The following is a 24,762-nucleotide window of genomic DNA, read 5'->3' on the forward strand; positions in this document are numbered from 1 at the left end:
TGCATTTCCGGACACAAGGTGATATGAACTTTTATGCTCCATTTTCAGTCAGGAATCATCCCCTGAAGTTTGTCGGTGGACTTAAAACTCATCCTGTATTTTGCCAGGCTTAGGATCCAGGGCATTTTAGCAACCAATATACGCACAAATTTACTATAGAGTTCCTTGAGGTTCTATCAATCTGGTGGAAATAAATTCTGTTCTTGTGATAAAGGCACTTTAAGATTGAATTGCCACCGGTGTAGCTCAGGCGCTTGTCTCCCGATCGATTCGATTCCTGTTTGGGCTGATTACCTGATTGGTTTTTTCGGAGTTTTCCCCAACCGTAAGACGAATGTCACATAATCTATGGTGAATCTTCAGCCTCATCTCGCCAAATACCATCTCGCTATCACCGATCCCATCGCACAGTGTGAAATTTCGCCAATCTAGCTGGCCAAAAGTCAATTTTTGACTTCGAAAATTGAGATCCATGCTGCAGTACATTTTATTCTTAAATGTCTGGAGTATCTTGTTCTGCATTTTGTTTGGCAAGGGTCATCATAGTTTACACTCAGCACAAGCATAAACATACGGCTCGAGATAAGGTTTCGGTTGCCGTTCTCAGTTGCGTTCAGCGCACCATAAGAAGAAGCTGTGTAACTTTCGTCAGAAGCGTGGTATTTTAAAAGTGAAACATGGAAAATGCAGAGGAAGGTATGCACTTTAATCCTATATATATTTAAATAATTTGTTTTCTACTAATAAGCCACAGCATTAAGTTTAAAATGGCCAAAAAATATAGGATTTAAAAAAAAATATTTCCTCATTTAAATAGAGTTTTGAAAATTTCCAAAAAGTTCCAAACTCTGGAATTTACATAATTATGAAGATCGATTTGTTTTAAATATGCATGCAAAATCTCAAAGTGCGGAAATGTGCGGAAGTTTGTCATTTTCAGACTCGCGCACTTCAAATGCAAGGCGGAGGCTGTTTGAAGTGTGGCATAGTAGCTCCAAACAAACAAGGAATACAAAAATGCTGGACTCGCTGCTCTTCAGGCTTTGGACATAGAAGAATGTAATAAAACAACTCTTAATAAAATGAAATTTTTTTTTGTCAAAACGTTCGATACAGTTTAATAACAAGTGGGTTAAGTGTGGAAGACGGATGCATCAATTTTTTTAATTGAATCATCAGTGGTTAGATTGTGACTTAACATTCGCAGCAGTACATAGAAACATGAAATCGGACTGTTCAGAATTTACGAACAAATCGGGTTCAAGTAAGGTAGGCCAAAATTATTCTTTGGCGATAGTAGTTACAGGAGTAAGAGGCGGAAAGCTAAATCTTTTTTCTCAGGGGCAAGGTTCCGGAGCTGTAATGTTAGCAGCTGAACTAGATCTTAAACATTTAGGGTAAAGAGATGCTGCTAACATTGTTAAAGAACTGTTCCTAGCTTCCCTTAAAAGAACAACAAAAATAAAAAGCCAGGCAGTTATTCGAATCAAAACCGAAGCAAATTACTCCTGAACAGGTATTATCCTTCTATGTTAGTGCCAATCTTACGTACAATCAATATAAAATTGTGTACAACAATGCAAAAGAATTAGGATCACTGATATATCCTTCCTACTACATTTTACGTCAGGCAAAAGAAGCATGCTACCTTCTAGAGGACAGTATTTCGATCACAGAAGTAAATGCAGAAATTAAATTACAGTCATTATTGGACCATACAGTTCATAGATTACCAAGTGTGTAAGAGGACGTTCTAAATAGTATTAGGACACCAATGAAAATAAATGCAAACAATATTTAAATCAAACAAGAGAACTGTACATTAATTTATATCCATGGTATTATATGGCAGTATCTGTTCATAAGATCCTGGTACATGGCCCAGAAATTGTAAGTAATTTCATGCTACAATAAGTCAACTATCGGAAGAAGCACAAGAGGCTCGCAACAAGGACTGTAGAAGATACAGGCAGAATCATACTGGAAAGATGTCAAGAATCCATACTAACAGAGATATACTTTCTATGATGTTGATTTCAAGTGATCCTATCATCTCCAGTCTCAGAAAGTTTCGGCACACAACACATGTTGATTTATCACCGCTATAAAGTTGCTTACGGACCCTGACATTCCCTTTAATGCTGGAGATAGTGAGAGTGATAATGAGTTTTAAGCATTTGTTGGTCTGAAAACATTCTCTTGCTTAGATATTACCTGTTTTAATTTAAGTGTCAGTCAGTATTTTAATATATCCCTTCATTATTATATTAATATTTTTTTATTCACTTTATTTTGAGTTATTATTATTGCCTTCTTATCGTTTTCATTCTTTTTTTAATATTTCTATTTCGTATTATGTTCTGTTTGTGTGATTCAGTCTGCTCTATCTCCATTTATTATGTTTAGTATGCTATTGTTATTATTATTGTTATTATTGTTATTTTTATTATTATTACTATAATTAAATGTTACTTTTAAATGTAATTTCATTCACTTATAAACTATTGGCTAACATGTCTTTATTTCCCCACTACTGGACAATAATATTTTATATATTTTATTATGTTCTAAAGTGTGATGTATTGTGAAAATGTTTAAGATTCTAGATGTTAGATAGAATATATGTGAGTTAAAATACAGTAGGATTTTCCATATCTGCTAAGACAGTGATTAAAATGTGTACGTGTCAGTATTATAATTGTCCGATAATTATCCCTCCAACACTTAACGCAAAATAATTATTTCTGGTTAAAGAAGTAATAAAATTATTTTTAAAATATTGAACATTACCTACAGTAATTTTTCTTTTCCAATTGCCCAATTTAAGAATATTCTATGCCAATTCCAAAATGTAACATATTTTTTTGTAATCCGTAGAGATTCGAACCGACATCCTCGCGAGTTCAGAAACCTCGCGCATCTGAAACTGTCTTCAAATGATAGAATAAGGGTAATCTCATGTTATTGTAACATAAAACATTACTGCTCGTGCTTATAGAAGCGACAAATATTTTTGGCCAGCTAGATTGGCGAAATTTCACACTGTGCATCGGAGCTAAATAACCTCACAGTTGATACAGAGTCGTTAAATAACCAATTTCCTCATGAGTGATGCCTTATTAGTGCCACTTATGAGGTTCCGACAAATCTTCGAATTGCTGACTAAACATAAACATGCTGATAAATAGGTCTAATTATTTAGCTTGTGCTAAACTAATCACAGCACAGTGAATTGTGGAAAATGACTAATACCTTCAATCGAGACGAAATAATCTTGGATTAGTGTTTATACAAACACTAATTTAAGTTCAGCTTAACTTAAGGTTAAACAATTAAATTAATTATTTTTACAACTAGCCCTAAATGTACATACAATACTAAGGTCGTTTTGAGGATTCTTCTCACGATATTAAATAATCGAATGCTGTAAAGTTCTTATATATTCTACAGACTTAGTATGATACATGCATCTCAACTTTTTTTTAGACTCGAGGAAAGCTCTGTTATGTGAGAGAAATTCACATATATGAGCACGGTAACTATTAACCACTCATGGTGACCAGACGGAGGTAAACGTCAAGCGAAAAAAGAATTATGTTTATACCGTGCTTTGCAACTAAAGTAATGAAGCAAATGTCTGTAATATCACATTACGTATCTTTCATTACTAATTCACATTTTCGTATCTAGAGAAAAGCAGAAGAGTTACTTAGTTCATACTTGTTGTTCACAGATACTAGCTCTAAATATTGTTGTACAAGGGTTGGAACATACGTTCGTGTTTATGAAGTGACATGGCATATTGTTCCGTGCTTCTTACTTGATTGCTGGCTGCTGAATATCCCTGTCATGCAATCATAACACTTCCGTAAAGACTATAAAAAGTTCGTTGTAAAGTTCAGTTGTTAAAGTACAGTCAAGGAAATAGTGAATTTACACTCGAAAACACCCCGTTTCGTACTGTTACAATCAAAACGGAGTACCAACTTTTTGTGAAGTATTGATTAATAATCCACGTATTTATAACGTAATATTAATTGATTCACATGGATATTCAATATACATACAGAGCGTAAACTATTTAAGATAACTAACTTATAGGGGCGATGCGGTAGGGTCCACTGAATGAAAAAGTTACATAAGCTAGCATTTTCATTTTCATATAATAAAATATTGTAATCATTACCGATAAGTCTTACAATCTTTAAGCAACAGTAATAAACGTTAACGTGTGGAGGCCGAAACAGCGGAAAATTATTTTGACAAACACATTTCGCTGCTCCTTAAATAAAGTAAATATCACGAAGTCCGTGAACAAAAAATGCATCAATTACATCCATATGCCACCTAATTGGAAGTCTGAAAGTGAATTGCCCTCACTCAGTGATATTAAAATCTATTTAATACAATATATTGGATACTGGTTCATGTTTGTTCCGCGCCGTGGCGTCGTGGCCTCAGACATTCTGCCTAGGACAAGCGTTACCTACGGAATGCGCGCTGGTTCGAGTCCTCATGGGGGAAGAAATTTTCTCATGAAATTTCGGCCAGTGTATGGGACCGGTGCCGATGCACTTGGGGAGCTACGATAGGTAGCGAAATCCGGTTACGAAAGCCAGCTATAACGGCTGGGGGGATCGTCGTATTAACCATACGATACCTCCATTCTGATCATCCACCTCATGTGGACATGAGACCAGCAGCCGGTTGGTCGATCTGAGCCCTTGAAGGGCTGTAGCACTACGGATTATTATTACTGGTTCATTTCGAAATATAAAGTTTGTATTGCTTTCACGTGTTAAATACTAGGTTAAAAATGTTATGTTTTATTTAACGACACTCGCAACTGCCGAGGTTATATCAGCGTCGCCCTTGTGCCGGAATTTTGTCCCGCAGGAGTTTTCTTACATGCCAGTAAATCTACTGACATGAGCCCGTCGCATTTAAGTACATTTAAATGCCATCGACCTGGACCGGGATCGAACCCGCAACCTCGGGTATAGAAGGCCAGCGCTATACCAACTATCCGGGTCAAAATTGAGTTGTGTGTCGTTATTGTATTAAAGGACTTTATTTCTTATGATCTTTATGTACTTTCTTTTCATCGTGTAACAGTCAATTAAATCCCACTCGAGTTTTGATTTTCAGAAATATGAATCCATAGATGACTTAAGCTCGAAAGCTAAGCATTTTTGGACACATATATACTGTAACTGAATCTTTTTTCTGAATTTAATGAGAGAAAACATGCTCCGAAATTTGTCATAGAATTACAGAAACACATTGTATAATCTAATACACATTTTCAGTCTTGGTGGTTTATCACCTTGAAGTTTAAAATAGGACTTCAATATCGGCTTTAGTTCTTGACTATTTTTATGCAATCTGCAATGTTTTTTATTAAGATGTTTCATTAGAGTTGAGTAAAGAAAGAAGTGGAAAGACAAACGGAGACAGAGCGAAAAAAAAGAGAGAAAACTAATCACACCAGAATTTCCATTAGAAACTTTCTTTTCTAAAGGAGTTTAAAAAGTGTAAAAAAATTCAGTGTGCAACTCAACTAACTTGCCTTGAATTGTGTTACATTAAAAAGAAGCGTAGAAGATTACATTGCATACGAATAGCTCTCATAGTCTTTTGATCGGGGTTTTGAGCATCAGCCTCTCTCTGGAATGGTCACGCAGGTACTTGAGTATAAATTGCGTGGGAACCTCATAGTTAACAGTATAATATTCTACGTTCCATTGGTATAATAGGGGATGACAGAATGTGGGAAATGCTATCAGCCACTACATAATATGTACATTAGTTCATGCATCTCGCCTATATTAACAATGTATGCATTATTGTGTCATACGTTAGTCTACCTAACTGGTTATCCAGAACATCGATGTTGTGTTCATGGGCTATGTACCGAAGCAGCCGATATGACATTCCATGTAGACCTATGTTATGAGTAAATCTGACCAATAATTTTCAAGTCACAATTTTTATTCTTTAATCGGTAATGAAGTACACCCAAAATATTTTAGTGTTTTCTATTTAAGATTTCGACTTCTCGGTCCCCCGTTAGGGAATAAGACCGCCTTCAGTCATTTCCAACTGGCCAATCTGTGACTTCGGAGAGCGTTTCCCCTCTCGAAGCAGAGCTGGTAGAGCACGTGAGGGAGCGTAATGTTGTGTCTCCGCTATTTAAACATCTTTATCCTTTCCACTGCCATTCCTCCTACTTTGCTCTTAAAGCTATGCTTCCCTTCTCAAAGAGCTCGAGGGTAGAGACGTGTGACGTCACAGAGCCAGCAGTTGGAAATGCCTGCTTATACTGTTGGTGTTAATTTCTTGAAGTACTCAATTATTGAAAAGAAATGCATAAATAAAAGGGACTTATTATGCTTCAAAATGAGAAGATGATCTTTCGTTTTCTGACTAGCGACGAAAGGTATTCTTTGTCGTCATCATCATCATCATCATTATCATAATAATAATAATCATCATCATCATGGTTTGGGCCTTGCGACCTTTAAGAGCCTCTTACAAAAACTGGTCTGGTCTGACCTTTCATTGTATTCTATAGTTTAAAATCTTCTTAGGGATGCTGTAGTCTGGCGTTTGCAGGACAAGGTTATAATATTTGTTCTGGTATTCTCGTATTTTATCATTTAGATTTAATATACCCAGTTCCCGCCTGATGTATGCACTACACTCTTTATCTGTTCTTTTATAACACGCAACACAGTCTGTTCAAGAACGTAATTTTCTAAATCCATGTTTTTTTTCCATAAAATATTTTCCTCTATTTTATTTATTCTAGTTTACTCCAGAATCCTAACTGCCCACTCTGTAACCAAAACATCGTAATGGACTCAGACCATCTAATGGATTGTCCTCCACAACACTGGTAGAGAAGTACCGGGAAGCAAGAGAGAAGATGATGGCCATCCAAATATAAATATATTCCATTACAGTATTCTTGCTGAGATGAACTATTTTTGTACTCTTCTCAATGTTTGTTTATTTATTTGTATATTTGTTTTCTTGTATTGCATGTTGCCATTATCACGGCTAAAGATAAACTCTACAGCCCTGCATTAAACAAATAAAATGAAAATTTATTCTAGTAACTAAAATCTTTGCATAAACTTTGTAGGAGGAATTCAGGAGACTTGTCCCTCAATGATTTGAACAATTCCTCTTATCTCCCATTTTTAAATATCGGAATTATTATAACTTATTTTCATTTTGCCTTTGATTGAGATTCTGGGTTATATGTACATATATTCTCAGGCAGTACATCTCACTTGACGATACGTGTCAGAGGAATAACAATAACATTCTTAGTATGCATCTGACGTCTGTTTAGTGTAATATGTAGCTAATCGGCGATGTACGCAATAGACGGGGATGGGAACTGGCCACCATACTTCATTATCTCCTTCCCTCATGAGTTGTGCCATGTTGGCATCTCTTGTAGAGTTCAGACCTGTCTTGAGACAGTTGACTGAACAAGAACAACTTTCCATTTGTTTGGAATTATTCCATCTTCCCAGTACATAATATTTAATAGTTTTAAAAACTTTTACAGGAGAATGGAGAAAGTTACACAACGCAGAACTGCACGCGTTGTATTCTTCACCTAACATAATTAGGATTCTTAAATACAGACGTTTGAGATGGGCAGGGCATGTAGCATGTATGGTCGAATCCAGAAATGCATATAGAGTGTTAGTTGGGAGACCGGAGGGAAAAAGACCTTTGGGGAGGCCGAGGATAATATTAAAATAGATATGAGAGAGGTGGGATATGATAGAGACTGCGATGGCGGGCTTATGTGAGGGCGGCAATGAACCTGCGGGTTTCTTAAAAGCCATTTGTAAGTAAGTAAGGTATAAGTAACCTTTAAAAACTTTAATAGAAAATTTATCTGACGCGTATTTCAAGAATTCGACATTCACATTTTCCGTATTTTAAGTTCATATATACATTTTGTCGTTGGATTGGATTATACGTTAATGTCCCCTGAGAACCTTTCCCAAACAATCTTTGTTCATCAGCAATAAAATTATTGTTCTGAAGAATAAATTCGTACCATATCAGTATATCGCAAGCAAAAAAGAAAAGAGTAATAAACTTATTTTTACGCGAGCCCGTTTTTAGTAATAAAGAAAATCGTATTTTATATTGTAAAAATGATTTGCAATAAATTATAGTGTTCGTTATTGTTTTTGTTACTGCAAAGACAATATTTCACATTTTAATTAGCCTGTATATTTCTTCATGACAGGTAAAAAACAAAATCGCAGTCGGTAGGATTCGAACCTACGCTCCCAGAGGGAATCTGATTTCTAGTCAGACGCCTTAACCGCTCGGCCACGACTGCACATATCTTTTTGTAGGAAGATAAATAATAATTATTGTGTACAACAATGTCACAAAGCGATCATAGCTATGAAGAACATGCCTATATTATTATTTTATTTGGAGTTCTGTTTAATATTCCATAATTGAAGATTTTTACATTTTATCGAAATTTAAGCGGCAATGGTAAAGTTTAGCGGTCCCTGCTTAGGTCTTCTTTTATATGTTTATAATGCTTTATTCCACTGCCCTAGACGGCTGTGATTTGATTAGTCATAACACGGCCAACTTGATGCTCAAGTAGGCTGTGGTCATAGATTCTCAGAACATTTTTTAAAACCGAAAGTTACTGTTGTTGATTGTTGACATTAGGCTATCTTTGCAACATGCTTCGAATTCTCATCATCTCTGTATTTTATGGCCAATATCTTGCGTTGTAACGTCATAATGTCATAAGGCTGCAACATACTTCTCGTTCGGGATTCGTTTGTTGTATATATTTTCATTCTGCCCGTGCTGTTAATATTATTAATGGAATAATGGGAAAACACGGCAAATCTGAGAAACAATATCACGAAGTCTGGGAGAATTTTCCTGAGCTTAAAAATAAGTTAAAAGTTTTCATTTATAACAGTAATTATTGTGTGAGTGTGTTTAATAACAATACGATTTTATAGGATTGTCACCAATTGCATTGCATGGAATTTCAAATTAGAAATATTAAATACAATATAACTTATTCCGAAATATTGGGTATAGCCTTCAAGAACAACCCTTCACATTATAAATAGGACAACTTTAGGCTACATGCAACTTATATATTAGCGACTAGCACTTATCACCATAGGTAGGAAATTCGTACCAAAATAGTAAATTTCAGTTGAGTACAGCGAGAATTATAGATGTCACCCGCGCCTCGCCCTGCTCCCGCTCGCTACAGACGATACACAGTGTGTTCACATAAACAATGAGTAATGGAATTCTTTGGAGCTTTGTAGAGTCGTGAATAATTTGAAGAATATTGTTAATTTATATTAATATTTTAGGTTCTGAACAAAGTGAGATACTCTGTTATTATTGTATTATTTATGTTATGTGAATATTATGCGTGATTCCAAAAAAGTAGACTCATCTGTTATTAAATAATTATGCAAACAGGACTGTGTAACACGTTTATTTATTCCCCGATTATTCTTCGTTAAATGTTGACGTCTCGTGCTGCTATGCATTCGGTTGCGTTACACTCCAAGTTCAACATCGGAATTACGATACGAACTACCTGGCTGTCATTACAGTAGAAATGAAAAATTTTCTCGGAAACAATAATTATGAGCTTAATACTGTGCCACATACGAGAGACACTATTAAATTCACAAAGTAGTTGTTCACCTGATGATAGTATGATATAATGTATCATATTTCAGATTTGCTCCAGTAACATCTTGTGACGTAGAATGAATATTTTCAGAGTACAAATAATGTTTTTATTTTTTTCTGAACATAAAAGGAGCATTTATTTTTTTATAAAATGAAAATGTTCATTGTTATTTGTTATAATGAGGCTTGAATCATAATTTTATACTTTGTATGTTATTTATTATTTATTATTTCAGTTTGGGATTTACGAAGTTTATAATTACAAATTATTGTTTTTTATATTACTCGTTTGTTATTTTCTTGTTCTAATGTTGTGGAAGATTGAAGCATATAATTGGTTACCATCACGCTGTACATGTTTGTCGTTCTCGTTCATTGACATTGAGATGCGCTATTACTTTTCATTCGGTAGAGATATAGTCCAAGTTCACACAAATTAAGAGTTTTTGTACGAACTTCCTAGCCCTGCTTATCACAATCTGGCACCCCTGAATGGTGGTAATATTAACTGTGGTGACATTGACAACCACGATGTTGATGGCGACAACTATGACGAATACTACAAGTGTTGACAATGAAGGTGATGGTAGTAACTAAAGTGATAATGGCTATGTTGATGATAAATTTGACTAGTTCCTAATTATTCTCTTTCAGGTAGTAGCTCCCTGTAAAGCAGGTTTGAATAATTTCAAGGAAAAATTGTTCGGGGGCCGGGTATCGATCCCGGGACCCATCGCTTAGCGCGCGGACGCTCTACCGACTGAGCTACCCCAGCAACTATACATGACACCGTCACAATTTTTCCTTTTATATCCACACAACTCACATGAGGTGACAAGACGCCAGAACCCAAATGTGAGTGCACACAAATACTGTGTGACTTTAAATTGTGGCTGAAAGCCAGATTTGTATAATACATTCGTTACTGGAGGTACGTTAACAGAAAGCCACAATTTAAAGTCACACAGTATTTGTGTGCACTCACATTTGAGTTCTGGCGTCTTGTCAGCTCATGTGAGTTGTGTGAATATAAAAGGAAAAATTGTGACGGTGTCGTGTATAGTTCCTGGGGTAGCTCAGTCGGTAGAGCGTTCTCGCGCTAAGCAAAGGGTCTCGGGATCGATACCCGGCCCCGGAACAATTTTTCCTTGAAATTATTCTCTTTCAAGTTGAATGCTGAAAGGAAATATTTTAACAATACTGCTCTTGAGACAAGTTACCCTACAATTAAAGTTTTCTCGCGAGTTTTTTCTAAATCCACTGACAGCGGCTTCTATGATTAATTTTGCCGCTCATAATCGTATATTATTCTCACGTCAAAGATGCGCAGTGAGCTTGCTTTGCAGTTCACATGTATTGGAAACCATACTATTAGGAGTAAATGTCTCATTTGTATAAGCGCCCGTTTGGATAGGGTTCAACCGCATTCACTCAAGAATAAAAGTATGGATGATCCGTACCTGGGTTGCGTAATTTGAGTGAAGTGGCTAACAGGCTGGGAACTCATTAATATTCCATTAGATTCTAGACTTCTTACAAGGGCGGGAGATCACGCGTACTTTTTAGATTAGAATTTCTCTCTTCAAGCTTGCCTTCCTGTAATTGCTAAAGTCTGTCAGAGAAAAGGTTAAAGTTCTCAACACTGAGCATTTACATTCGTGTCTACAGACACTGTGTGAAGTTAATAAAAATGGAAAGAAGATTATTAAAACAAGTGAAATATGGATTCTCTTGGTGGAGGTTTCAGATATTTTATTGCAAAGTTTCTGGAAGATCATAAATAACAGTTTAGTTCCCATCTGATAGATTCGATAAATTTATGTTGGTAGTGTTTATACTGCCTTCAGTTCTCTCCATAGTGTATAAGAATTCATTTTAAGTGATATGTAAAAATTGAAGGGTTCAGAGCCATAGTGGGGCAAGCGCCATTTATTAAAAACGGAGAAAGCAAGGATTAAAGTTAAGTGAATACCATAGTTTAATGAAGATTGAGATATCATTTAGTTTTAATGTGTATACTTTATGTTACTTGCTATATGTTTCCATTGAATTATGGTAATAACTTCATTTTAACCCTTGTTTTCTATGATTTTAGTAAATGGCGCTTGGCCCACTATGGTTTGAACCCTTCAATTAAGCTGTGAAGGTGACAAGGTGAGGACAAGTATTGGAGAAGTCTTAAGACACTTTGGTTGGGAGGTTAACGAAGATATTCATTGCATTTCGGCCGCAGATTCCAACAGACGCGCGGACATAATAGCCATTGACAGGGTTAAAAATAAGGTCATGGTATTGGATCCAACCATCCTCTTTGAGAGAAACCTTTCACAAGCGGTCGTGGTCAACAAAGAAAAACAAGGAATGTATTAACTATACTCTTAAGCCTTGGTCTTTCTGAATCGACGCATGCGAAGGTCGATAAATGCAATGCCTGTCTCCTGAAGGGAAGGAAAGCAGTAACTCTCGTGTCGTAGATTTACGGCATGTAAAAGAACCTTGTCCCTAATAAGAATTTTCGAGTAAAATTTGTCAGTCATACCTTATTCCAACTTTCGGCAGTAAAACTCGCGACTCATACATTACAGATTTAATTTAATAGTGCTACAACTGTCAATAATCCTCTATAATACGTATTTCACATATTTTAAAAGATTTCTAGACACGCTGGATTTCCTATCAATCGATAAAATTGATTCCTAGGCACATGCTCTATTTTATTCAATTTATTGACGATTGTTGTCTTATAATAATAATAATAATAATAATAATAATAATAATAATAATAATAATAATGGCTTTATTTAACCTGGCCGTAAGGCCTTCTCTTACACTCAACCAGGTTAAAACTTGCTTACACAGTTGAACATAAAACTGGATCGGAATTAAGTAATTACATACTGATACAATTTAGATACATAATGAGATTAAAAGAGGTAAGTTAGTTACATAAAATTTATCTCACAAAATAAAAATAAACATAGTGAAATACATATTAATGTTGTTAGAATCAAATACGAATCACATAAAAACAGAAGCCGATAATTCAATAAAAAATGTACACAGTAAAAATAAAAATAAACACATTAGTATACATATTAGTATTAGAATACAATTAAGTAGGATTTACATAATTAAACCAGAAACCGACAATTGAATAAAATGTACACAAAAATGGATTAATAATAAAAAACAATAAGACAGTGGGATACATATTGGCGTTAAGTAATAAATAAACACGATTTAGATAATAAAAATAAGAAAAAAAAATGCAGTGGAACACATTCCATTAAATATTTGCAACTCGTTAGGTCAGGCAACTCATCATAAGATATTTTTCTAATTTACATTTAAAGGAAATTAAAGTTCGGCAGCCCTTGACTTCAGGCGGCAGAGAATTCCAGTGACGAGAAGTAGCAACAGTGATAGATGAAGAATAAAGAGATGATGTGTGCAGTGGTATTTCTAGCTTGTTATCATATTGTGACCGAGTATTTAAGTTATGATACCGAGAAAGACTGGAATCGGACAGATAAGAGGGAGTAGAGGTGTGCAAAATTCGGTATTTGAGAGAAAGGGAATGTAACTTTCTCCTCTCATTTAACCTGAGTCACAATAATTTATCGAAATAAGGCGATATGTGATCGTAGTAGCGGACATTACAAATGAAACGAACACACGCATTATGAACACATTGCAGTTTCTGGGATAAATCCACCCTGAGATCACTGAATAAAGCGTCACAATAATCGAAATGAGGCATAATAAGAGTCTGTATAAGCGTCTGCTTTAATTTAGCTGGATAGTCGTACAATCTTTTTAATGAGTGAAGAGTGGAAAGTACTTTCTTGCATGTGTGTTTGATATGCGTGTCCCAGGTAAGGTTAGATTCATGTGGATATAACTGCCTGTGGAGATAACTTTCTTTTCAGTATTTTAGGAATACTGTATGTGTTCATATTGCGCAACTTTAATAAGAAAACAGGAGCGTATTAAACACTAACCCAGTGACCCTGCATTGATTGGCGCTTTCTTTAACTGAGCACGAAGCACACTTCAGTTTCCGCCTAGACGTAGAAGTTTCCAGCATTTATTTAGTCAACCTACTTTGGCAGTAAAGGAGGGAAATCGAGATATCGATAACGACCTCGAGTCACGTGATAGAGAACGCGCTCATCTCATTTAAACCTCGGAATGACCTCTGATATTTCGTGACCCCATGCCGTATATTAACTCTGTGGTCATCAACTCAGAACGCAATGGTTTTCGAAAACACTTCAAGGGATATCGTCAAATTTAATTAAGCGTTACGTTTATTGTTTGTGTCTATATGACCAAACATAATTTGTTTGACTCTGTGCGCTTTAGGTTTTTATGTGGAATAATCTTTCGCAGACACTGACGAGTGAATGATAGTAATAATTTCTGCATTAATAACCTTACTTTTATTCTGGCATCCATTTAGACAAATTTTAACATATTCACCTTGGGAGAAGCATTGCGTTAAGTGTAGCTTCGTAAATTCTACTCGCAACTTGAACCAGTATATTGCTCTCCTTCAATAATATGTGATATAGGTATATTATATTAGTTACACTTTGTGTTGATCCAATTTATTAACAACGCTGTACTGCATGTTCCTGGGAAATGCAGAAGTCTTATATTTTCTACACCAAGATTTGTAAGTCTCTTTTTTGTGTGGTATATAGCATTTAGTATACCTGGAACAGATAAGACAATCAGACCTTCTCTTCCCCTTTATCAGTAGGCCTATACCGCAACTATAATATCATGAATACAATTAAAATTAGAATTACAATTAATATGAAATTTGCAATTACAATTACAATATAATCTAAGTCACATTCTACCATTTTGTCCAGAGAATGAAAGAAAAGAAAAATAGCCTATTTATTGACGAGCTATCACTAAAAGTAAATGTATAAATAACGTATAGAAAATTATATAGAACAGTAAAGGAAAGAAAATTGAGGGAAGTCGGAAAATTCTTGTATATAGTAAAGAAGGAATGGGAAGGGAAAACTGGGGTGTGAACATATGTATATAAATAAATAGTATTTAAAGGAAAAAAGTTTTTTTTAAGAAATAACTAGAATGATTTAGAATAACTCTTCTCGGGTTCTCAGCCAGGTGAGTTGGAGATTTGCTTCGAAGCTTTCGATGCCTAGCTCTGCCATCATCTTCAGGGAATGAAGTGATTTGGGACCATGTCTAACCGGTAGCTGTATATACATCAGTAGGGCTTCCCGCTGCGGGCCAATCAGGAGCTACTTCCTAGACCCGACTGCCTGCCTCATTCTGATTGGTGAAAGCGGTGGCCAATCAGGATCTAGTTGCTGGTCTCGACTGCCTTCGACCACCAGCACACTGCAGGCAGTCGGGTCTAGGAACTAGCTCCTGATTGGCCAGCAGCGGGAAGCCCTACTGATATGTATATATATATATATATATATATATATATATATATATATATATAGCTCGCGCAAGGAACGATTACCGAAAAGCATTAGTGGCGTTGCTGTCTGTTTTGACGTGTGATGTAGGCACGCCAAGGGGGGCGAGAGGTACGAGCCGATGGAAGTACTGTCTCTTCCAAGAAGATGAACAAATAAGGACATCACTGCGGAAATAAAGAACGTAGCAAGAGAAAAATTCGAAGCTATTTAAACATGCAACATATATGTTTACTAATTTACAATTCATTTCATATTTTCAGATATGCCTAGTAATATAATAAAATAAGTATATACAAATTTCAATCATAAGACACATCTGTGTCTTATGATTGAAATTTATATATACTTATTTAATTTTATTATATATGTTTACGAATGAAATAATAACACCGTGCGATACAAGACACTTATTCACATGCAATGGAACAAACTAAAGTCGTAATGTAACTATCACAAAGCAAGACTGATCCTATCGATGTCATTTCTCTTCCGATTGTACTCTTGAATATCATTCAAGCTATCACGTGAACTTCCTGTCACCTGCTCTTCCTTATCGCATTGTTTGATTCGCATTCCTTCCGTCGGTATTCCCTGCTTGCGACACCTATATCGGCTAGACATGGTCCCACATCACTTCATTCTCTGAAGATAATGCCAGAGCTAGCCATCGAAAGCTTGGAAGCAAATCTCCAACTCACCTGGGTGAGAACCCGAAAAGAGTTATTTCACATCAAACGCCGAGAAAGCCTCAATTCATACAACTACAATGAATGTACGTAGTATGGAATATATAATAATAGTTGTTAATAGTAAATACAGTTAAGTGTGGGCTCCTGTAAAACAGAAATGTAATAGGATGATATGATTTTAATGACAATAAATATAAAAATTGAATGTAAAAATTCCATGGCGCTCGGCTCATGTAGGGCCAAGACCGACCAGCCGGCTGCTGGCCTCACGTCCACATGCCGAAGCAGAGGTGAACGATCATCCAACCAGTATGAAGGTATCCTGTGGTTAGCACGATGATCCTCCCAGCCGTTATAGCTGGTTTGCGAAACCGGATTTTCGCTACCTATCGTAGCTCCCCAAGTGCATTACGATGCTGGGTGGGCATCGGTCCCATACACTGGCCGAAATTTCATGAGACAATTTCTTCCCCCCATGAGGACTAGAACCAACGCGCATTCCGCATGCCTTAGACCACGACGCCACGGCGCGGGACAAAATAGAATGTAAATAACTAAAATATTACCTGATCAATAAAGAGTAGATCATTTATTGTACGAGTTAAAAACAAAGAAAGAATTAGTTAGTGAAGTATAAATTGAACGTAGAATAATTATATAGGAACAGAATTACTAGATATTGAAGTTTTTTATGCTACAAGAAGAGAATTAACTATTCACAAGATCCATGTCTGAACGAGTCTCAATTACTGGCCAAGTGCCTAGTAAGTTTGATTTGAATTGAATTTTATTTCAACAGTCCATACCGAATTCCAGATTCTTGGCAGGACTATTTTGAAAGAAGATGAGTACGAGGATGTGCGTTGTGATGGTGTTGTTCGTATTGTTTCGCGCCGAAAACACGTCTTCAAATTGTGATCGGAAGAACGATAAATGAAGCGGGATAACAGAATGAAGGGGTCTATAGAAAGAGGCCACGAACATCAAGAATCTCCGGACAACCATCACAGCCAAAATAAACAATGTCGACACGAAGAAATGGACGAATTCTTCAATATTTCGAGGAGATGCAGAAGTGAATGTAAATTTATTCATTTATCTAGTTTAAGCTAACCTATTGCTTCTAGAGACGGGATAATATGATCATATTTTAGAATGTTGCATACAAATGCACGCATGCTTTAAGAACTTTTGTAGTTTTATTTTGTTGTCGCTGGAAAAGTCGGTCAGTAAAATATCAGCATAGTCAAAATGGGACAATACGAGTACATGCGTCTACACAAAGGGTTTTTCTAAGCAAATAGGAAGCTGGAAAGATGAATATTTATTCTTTAATACTAATACGTGGGCAATAGAATATACGTTTATGCATGTTTCTGTGATCTGCTTAAAATGATAACTCCGGAAAGGATATAATTATTTTGTTAAGTTTATTTATAAATATAAATGTAAACACTCGCACAACGAATATATTGCTACATCTATTAACAAACTGTGTCCGTCAATAACGCTTTAGACTTTGCTTTTATTGGTTAATAATTATTGTAAATTTAGTTTCAGCCACCGAATTGTGGACTGGACAAGGAAAACGGTATATGTCCCAAAATGACAAAGTGTGGGAAAACACAAAATACTGTATACTTGCAATTATTATTTAACTTTTCAACATAAAGTGTCTCAACATCCAATTAAGTTCCCTGCAAACATATTGAACTGTGAAACAACCCATTACTGACAATATTATGTAGTGTAACTGGCTCCCACATTATCAAAATCTGACAGCGATATAAGTGCCATGTATAATTTCCTTGAAAACGGTACAAACAGTCGAGTGATTTGTGAATATTAAAAGGTAGAACACTAACTATAATTTCATTTGTAAGCATGAGAAACTGTTTTTCTTACTGGCACAGGTCCTTATAAAAACTATGGTACTTAGTGTCCATGAAATCTAGCATTGCCAGAAGGTCTGCCTTTAAAGAGTTCTTAGGAGTCAGCATAGCAAACTTCTCCAGAGTTGTAATAAACTGCAGTGTTAGTCCTTTTCTCAGAACCTGACATGTCTTCCACTGTTCAGAATCACTCAAGTTATTCCTGGTAAGGACCAATGTTGGATGATCACAAGCAACTCGATTCCATGATACTCGAGTAATGCGCAATGTTAACGTATTTAGAGCCCTATCAGCTTCTGAAGCCACATCCAAGAAGTCTTCAGATTTCATTGAAATCACTTTGAATGGATTTTTAATTGTGGCCGACATTACATTGTCCTGCATCTCATCAGGAACCATGGCTTTACAAACCCTCTCCCTTAGCAGTTGTGTATGGCTTCCCTTGTTGCCGTAGTTTCCTGTTTTCTACACACTTCTTTGCCTTAGATACTTTTATAGTCAGTGGCCTGTTATTATCCATGACAAATGCTACAAAACCGCTACATTCACTGCAGATCAACACAGCTAGTAACCCTCCACACAACATACACTAGGTGGCACTTATATCGTTCATCAGGGCTATACTACGGGATTTATATCAAGTGTCAAATGGAAGGATGTTTGATACATATATCCAATACTATGACATTGGCGCTGCTACATCACATTCCGTGGGAAAAAATATTGTCCTCGGAGGCACTTATACCGTTTTCCAAATCTGCTCCTCAATTGTTGTGATTTGAAATAAATACCAGTTTTTTTGTATCGAACGTATTTTAAATTTCAGCTTAATGTAGTGTTAATTTATTATCATGGCTTACATAATCTTAGACATCTTTCTGAATCCGTTATTAAAGTTGTGTTCGTACTCCTTTCAGTACTTCTAAATATTATAAAAAGTAACAGGAGATTTGAGGAAATCCCTAGGATTGCTTGGAACGTCTACGTACAGGAATTAGGATAAATAAATACAATTTACAATCCTTTCATTTTCCATATTAGCTTAAGTCGAATATAGACGTTACACGCCAATAAAAGATGGAATATCAGAATTCTCGTACATCATAAAAAAATTCAGATATATCGTATGTGTTCAAGAATTCTCGTAAATATGGTAAAGCTGTCTTCCCCGTATTGATCGATGCTTAATAATCTCTGCAGTGAAAGTATCTTTGATAAAATACTAATAAGAAAGACGTTTGGTTCAACTCATGCATTATCATTATCATCATTTTCCTTGAGTTTCTAAGTGAAACCTGTGGTCAAAACCAATTTTCGCCATCGAATATCTATTTTGTATCCGTTGGTTCTTACTTCTTGTGGTTTTTGTAACATTTTTCCCCAGGAAAGTGGTTGTTAGTCCTCACTTCCAACCCCCAACCCGGAGGACCATGTCTCTGTATTTATGTTCCTCAAAGACAGAGTGGCCCAGCTATACCCTCAGGCTCTGGGTGTTAATTTGATCTCCCTTTACAATTATATGAACTCGTGATGCGACTACTATTTCATCCGGTTATAACCCTGATAGTTGCAATGTATGATTACCTGAAATAATACTAGAAATAATTTATCTTTGGATTCATCTTCGTTTCAGGTAGATTGTAGCATCAGTTCATGCCTCATAGTCATAACACGATTCCCGATTCCCAATTTCCGCTCAGTGTATAAATGCAGAAATAAGAAGAAAAACATCTTTAATACCATTTCGTTTTTGTTGGATAAAATTTCCAAGAAGTGAAGGAAATGTAACCTACGTATGTCTTCTTTCTCAGTTTTAATATAAACCGACGCAGAATATGTAGTTATAAACAGAAAATGTCTTTCATTGCGCAGTTACGTGGTAAACATGTTGAAAAACAAGATTCTGCAATCTCTTTACTATTGGAAATGTTACTTTACATAAAACCTCCCCACACCCAGGCTGTCTCCTTTCTACGAAACGTAAATGATAAGAAATTCTGCTGTTTTCCACTCCCCTTGAAATTTCCATTTTTCTTACAATTCATTTTAATAAAAATATATAGGGTTACTCAAAAGTAAATTACATTTTGACTTCGCCATAATCTTTTTAACAATTAATATACACAAAACAAGAACACACTTATACTCATAAAGATATAGAGTTTATTGGATTCAGTGTAGATACTGAATATGTCCGCCATATTGTTCTTCAACAAGCGACAATCAACAAACTTTCGTTTATGCTGTAAACAGCATTTACTAATAGATCTGGTGGAATATTTTCAATTTGTTGCGAAATTGCATATTTTAGTTTGTCGGTAGTCGTAGGATTAGTTTTTAAAAAAACTCCGTCTTTTAAATAACCCCAAAAGCCTTTGACACATTAAAAACAAAACTTGTTATCATGTTTATCAAAACAAATGAGTATGATAAATGAACAAATTCCGTTGTTCGATACATAAAAATGTGTTACCCTATTAGGCCTATGTAGTGTAGCCTCGTTCGTGTATGTGCATATTGTTGTGGAATAGAGAAGTGGTGATTTTGGTTTGTGACCACAATTAAACATTAGTTTTAAGTTTTAACATTAATGCGTTAGCAACATAACTAGTCCAACCACTCCATCTTATTCTAGTGCTGAGGTATGAAGTCATGGAGCTTAATCTCCATGCTCCACAAGCCTCATGGCATGTGAAGGTTAGAGTTGCCACTCGTCCGAATTTCACCCGGAGAGTTAGGGAATCCAAATATTTGTCTGGAGTTCGGAATACAAATCCGGACGCATTTAAGTACGAGAATATCGAAATATTTGTACTTAGCAATTATAATACTATTATTAAAACGAAAATGTTATATGACTTAACAGTAGCGCCTACTACCTACTTACGAATATTTATTTCACTGCAGTGATGCTGTTAAAGTAAGAAATTCTGTTTAAAGTAAATTATGACTCTTTGCTTTGCAAGGCGTAAAAATAAATAAATAAATAAATAAATAAATAAATAAATAAATAAATAAATAAATAAATAAATAAATAAATAAATAAATAAATAAATAAATAAATAAATAAATAAATAAAAAAATAAATAAATGGACAAATAATATAATAATATTAATAATAATAATAATAATAATAATAATAATAATAATGACATACATAAATATACGTGGACTTCTCCAGACGGAATGATACATAACCAGATATATCACATCTTGGTAGATAAAAGAAGGCACACTAGTATTGCAGACATTCGAACTTTCAGGGGGGCAGACTGTAATTCTGACCATTATTTGGTAATTGGAGAATTAAGAGAAAGACTACCAGTAGCCAAGCGAGTAGAGCAACAAGCTAATATTAGTAGATTCAATATTCTGAAATTAAAGGACGAGGAAACTAAGCAACGTTATCAGGTTGAAATTTCAAATAGGTTTGCTGCTTTAGCAACTGCTGACGAAGCTGAGGAAGAGTTAGATGTTAATAGCGTGTGGGACAATATCCGAGATAATATCAAAATTGCAGCTGAGCAGAGCATAGGTTATCATGAAACTCAGAAAAAGAAACCATGGTTTGATGGAGATTGTTCCATTGCAGTAGATAGAAGGAAACAGGTAAAATTGAAATTCTTACAGGATCCAATTGTGGAGAATAGAGATAATTATTTCAATGAAAGACGGGAAGCAAGTCGTACACTTAGGAATAAAAAGAGAGATTACTTGAAGGAAAAACTGAATGAGGTAGAAAGAAATAGTAAGAATAAAAACATTCGAGATTTATATAAGGGTATAAAGGAATTTAAAAATGGATATCAGGCAAGGGTAAACGTGATCAAGGATGAGAATGGTGACTTGCTTGCAGACTCTCATTCAATCCTGAACAGATGGAAAAACTATTTTGGGCAACTACTAAATATACATAGGCCGAATAGAAATGATCGGGACGAAATTGAAATACAAACTGCTTAGCCATTTATACCGGAACCTACACTTTCTGAAGTCGAAATTGCGATAGAAAATCTGAAAAAGTACAAGTCTCCAGGTATTGATCAAATTCCAGCAGAATTAATACAAGAGGGTGGAAGGGTAGTATCTAGCGAAATTTATCAACTTTTACTTGCAATTTGGGAAAAGGAAATTGTACCAGAACAATGGAAGGAGTCCATAATCGTACCTATTTTAAGAAGGGGTTCAAGACTAACTGTAGTAACTTCCGAGGAATATCACTTTTGTTGACGTCGTACAAAATTTGTCAAATATCCTTTTGAGAAGATTAACTCCATATGTAGATGAAATTATTGGGGACCATCAGTGTGATTTTAGGCGTAATAGATCGACTATTGATCAGTTTTTTGTATTCGACAGATAATGGAGAAAAAATGGGAGTATAAGGGTACAGTACATCAGTTATTCATAGATTTCAAAAAGGCGTATGACTCGGTTAAGAGAGAAGTTTTATATAATATTCTTATTGAATTTGGTATTCCCAAGAAACTAGTTCGATTAATTAAAATGTGTCTTAGTGAAACTTACAGCAGAGTCCGTATAGACCAGTTTCTATCTGATGCTTTTCCAATTCACTGCGGGCTAAAGCAGGGAGATGCACTATCACCTTTGCTTTTTAACTTCGCTCTAGAATATGCCATTAGGAAAGTTCAGGATAACACAGAGGGTTTGGAATTGAACGGGTTACATCAGCTTCTTGTCTATGCGGATGACGTGAATATGTTAGGAGAAAATCCACAAACAATTAGGGAAAACGCGGAAATTCTTGTTGAAGCAAGTAGAGCGATAGGGTTGGAAGTAAATCCCGAAAAGACTAAGTTATGATTATATCTCGTGACCAGAATATTGTACGAAATGGAATTATAAACATTGGAGCTTTATCCTTCGAAGAGGTGGAAAAATTCAAATATCTTGGAGCAACAGTAACAAATATAAATGACACTCGGGAGGAAATTAAACGCAGAATAAATATGGGAAATGCGTGTTATTATTCGGTTGAGAAGCTTTTGTCATCTAGTCTTCTGTCAAAAAAATCTGAAAGTTAGAATTTATAAAACAGTTATATTACCGGTTGTTCTTTATGGTTGTAAAACTTGGACTCTCACTTTGAGAGAGGAACAGAGATTAAGGGTGTTTGAGAATAAGGTTCTTAGGAAAATATTTGGGACTAAGAGGGATGAAGTTACAGGAGAATGGAGAAAGTTACACAACGCAGAGCTGCACGCATTGTATACTTCACCTGACATAATTAGGAACATAAAATCCAGACGTTCGAGATGGGCAGGACATGTAGCACGTATGGACGAATCCAGAAATGCATATAAAGTGTTAGTTGGGAGGCCGGAGGGAAAAAGACCTTTGGGGAGGCCGAGACGTAGATGGGAAGGTAATATTAAAATGGATTTGAGGGAGGTAGGATATGATGGTAGAGACTGGATTAATCTTGCTCAGGATAGGGACCAATGGCGGGCTTATGTGAGGGCGGCAATGAACCTACGGGTTCCTTAAAAGCCAGTAAGTAAGTAAGTAAGTAAGTAAGTAAGTAAGTAAGTAAGTAAGTAAGTAAGTAAGTAAGTAAGTAAATAATAATAATAATATTATTATTATTATTATTATTATTATTATTATAATTATTGTTATTAACAATATTATAATAAAGTATAAAAGTTGTACTTGTAATTATGTACATTTATGTATTTTGTTTGACTACATATCCGAACAGATGTTTTGTTTTTATTTAATAATAAAAAGGAGAAAATTACTGTACGTTTTATGTAACCTATTGTATGTGGCGTCGTGATCTAAAGCATCCTGCCTAGGACTCGCGTTACGGAATGCGCGCTAGTTCGAGTCCTCATGGGGGAAGAAATTTTCTCATGAAATTTCGGCCAGTGTATGGGACCGGTGCCCACCCAGCATCGTGCGCTTGGGGAGCTACTATAGGTAGCGAAAATCCGGTTTCGCAAATCAGCTATAACGGCTGGGGGGATGATCGTGCTAACCACACGATACCTCCATTCTGGTTGGATGATCGTTCACCTCTGCTTTGGCATGTGGACGTGAGGCCAGCAGCCGGCTGGTCGGTCCTGGCTCTTCATGGGCTATAATGCCATGGATTTACTTACTTTACTTATTGTATGAAGAACATTAGAGTTGTGTAATATTTATCACGTTTATGTTTGTTTGTTTGTTTCTCTGATTTTACAGAAAGGTAAACTTTTTCAAAATCACATTTCTTGACTTTAGTAATTCTATCTAATTTTAGACAGTAGCGTCCGGGAATCGAAAATTACAAAGGTAACAACCCTATTGAAGAGAGTATATTTATTTTATATTTCACACGTTGAAATCTAAAGCTGTTTATAAAAACCACAATCACGTTGGCGAAATGTTTCATAAGTTTGTGAATCCTGAAAATGTTTCAAGAAAAAATTGCATTAAATGAATTCTGGCAGCTTTGCAATGACTAATTCACTTTGGTTACATCGGGGATAATATGAGATTAGTTGTAATAGCACTACCATTTATTAGTGGCAATGGAGGTATTAGTGACAGTAGTGCTAATGATGTTAATTTATAATTAATCGTGGACAAGCAAGTACATTTATGGATATTTAATTGAACGTTGGATATTTTGAAAGCACTGTTAAATGGGCTATAATTCAACACTCCTTTTGAAAATTGTCAGTAGACATTCTGCTCTGCAGATACACTTGTTACAATATGTATAAATTATAACACAAGCAACAAGTAAATGAAGCTCAAGTCCTATAAATTCCCACCGTCAGATTAAAGTGGACTCAGTAACATTTTGCTTCATTTGTGTTGTATTTAGTAGAGTGAGCACGGTCTGAATTTTGACGAACAAACTCGGCGAAATAATTAATTAAACCTGGATGGACCTCCGACGTAGAGGATTCGTGTGAAATTTAAAGGCGGCTTATCAACTGCAGAGGTCATGAATGAATATGTGCC

The 24,762-nt window shown here is 35.6% G+C and overlaps 1 non-coding gene across 1 annotated transcript; it reads right to left on the minus strand.

The window, feature by feature from the left end:
- Positions 1 to 8,295: 8,295 nt before the first annotated feature.
- On the minus strand, positions 8,296 to 8,377 carry TRNAS-AGA (transfer RNA serine (anticodon AGA)). Its single transcript has one exon. It is a non-coding gene; the product is annotated as a tRNA-Ser (tRNA).
- Between the last annotated feature and the right edge of the window lie 16,385 nt (positions 8,378 to 24,762).

The sequence above is a fragment of the Periplaneta americana genome, chromosome 17, assembly GCF_040183065.1.
Source record: "Periplaneta americana isolate PAMFEO1 chromosome 17, P.americana_PAMFEO1_priV1, whole genome shotgun sequence".
NCBI lineage: Eukaryota > Metazoa > Arthropoda > Insecta > Blattodea > Blattidae > Periplaneta > Periplaneta americana.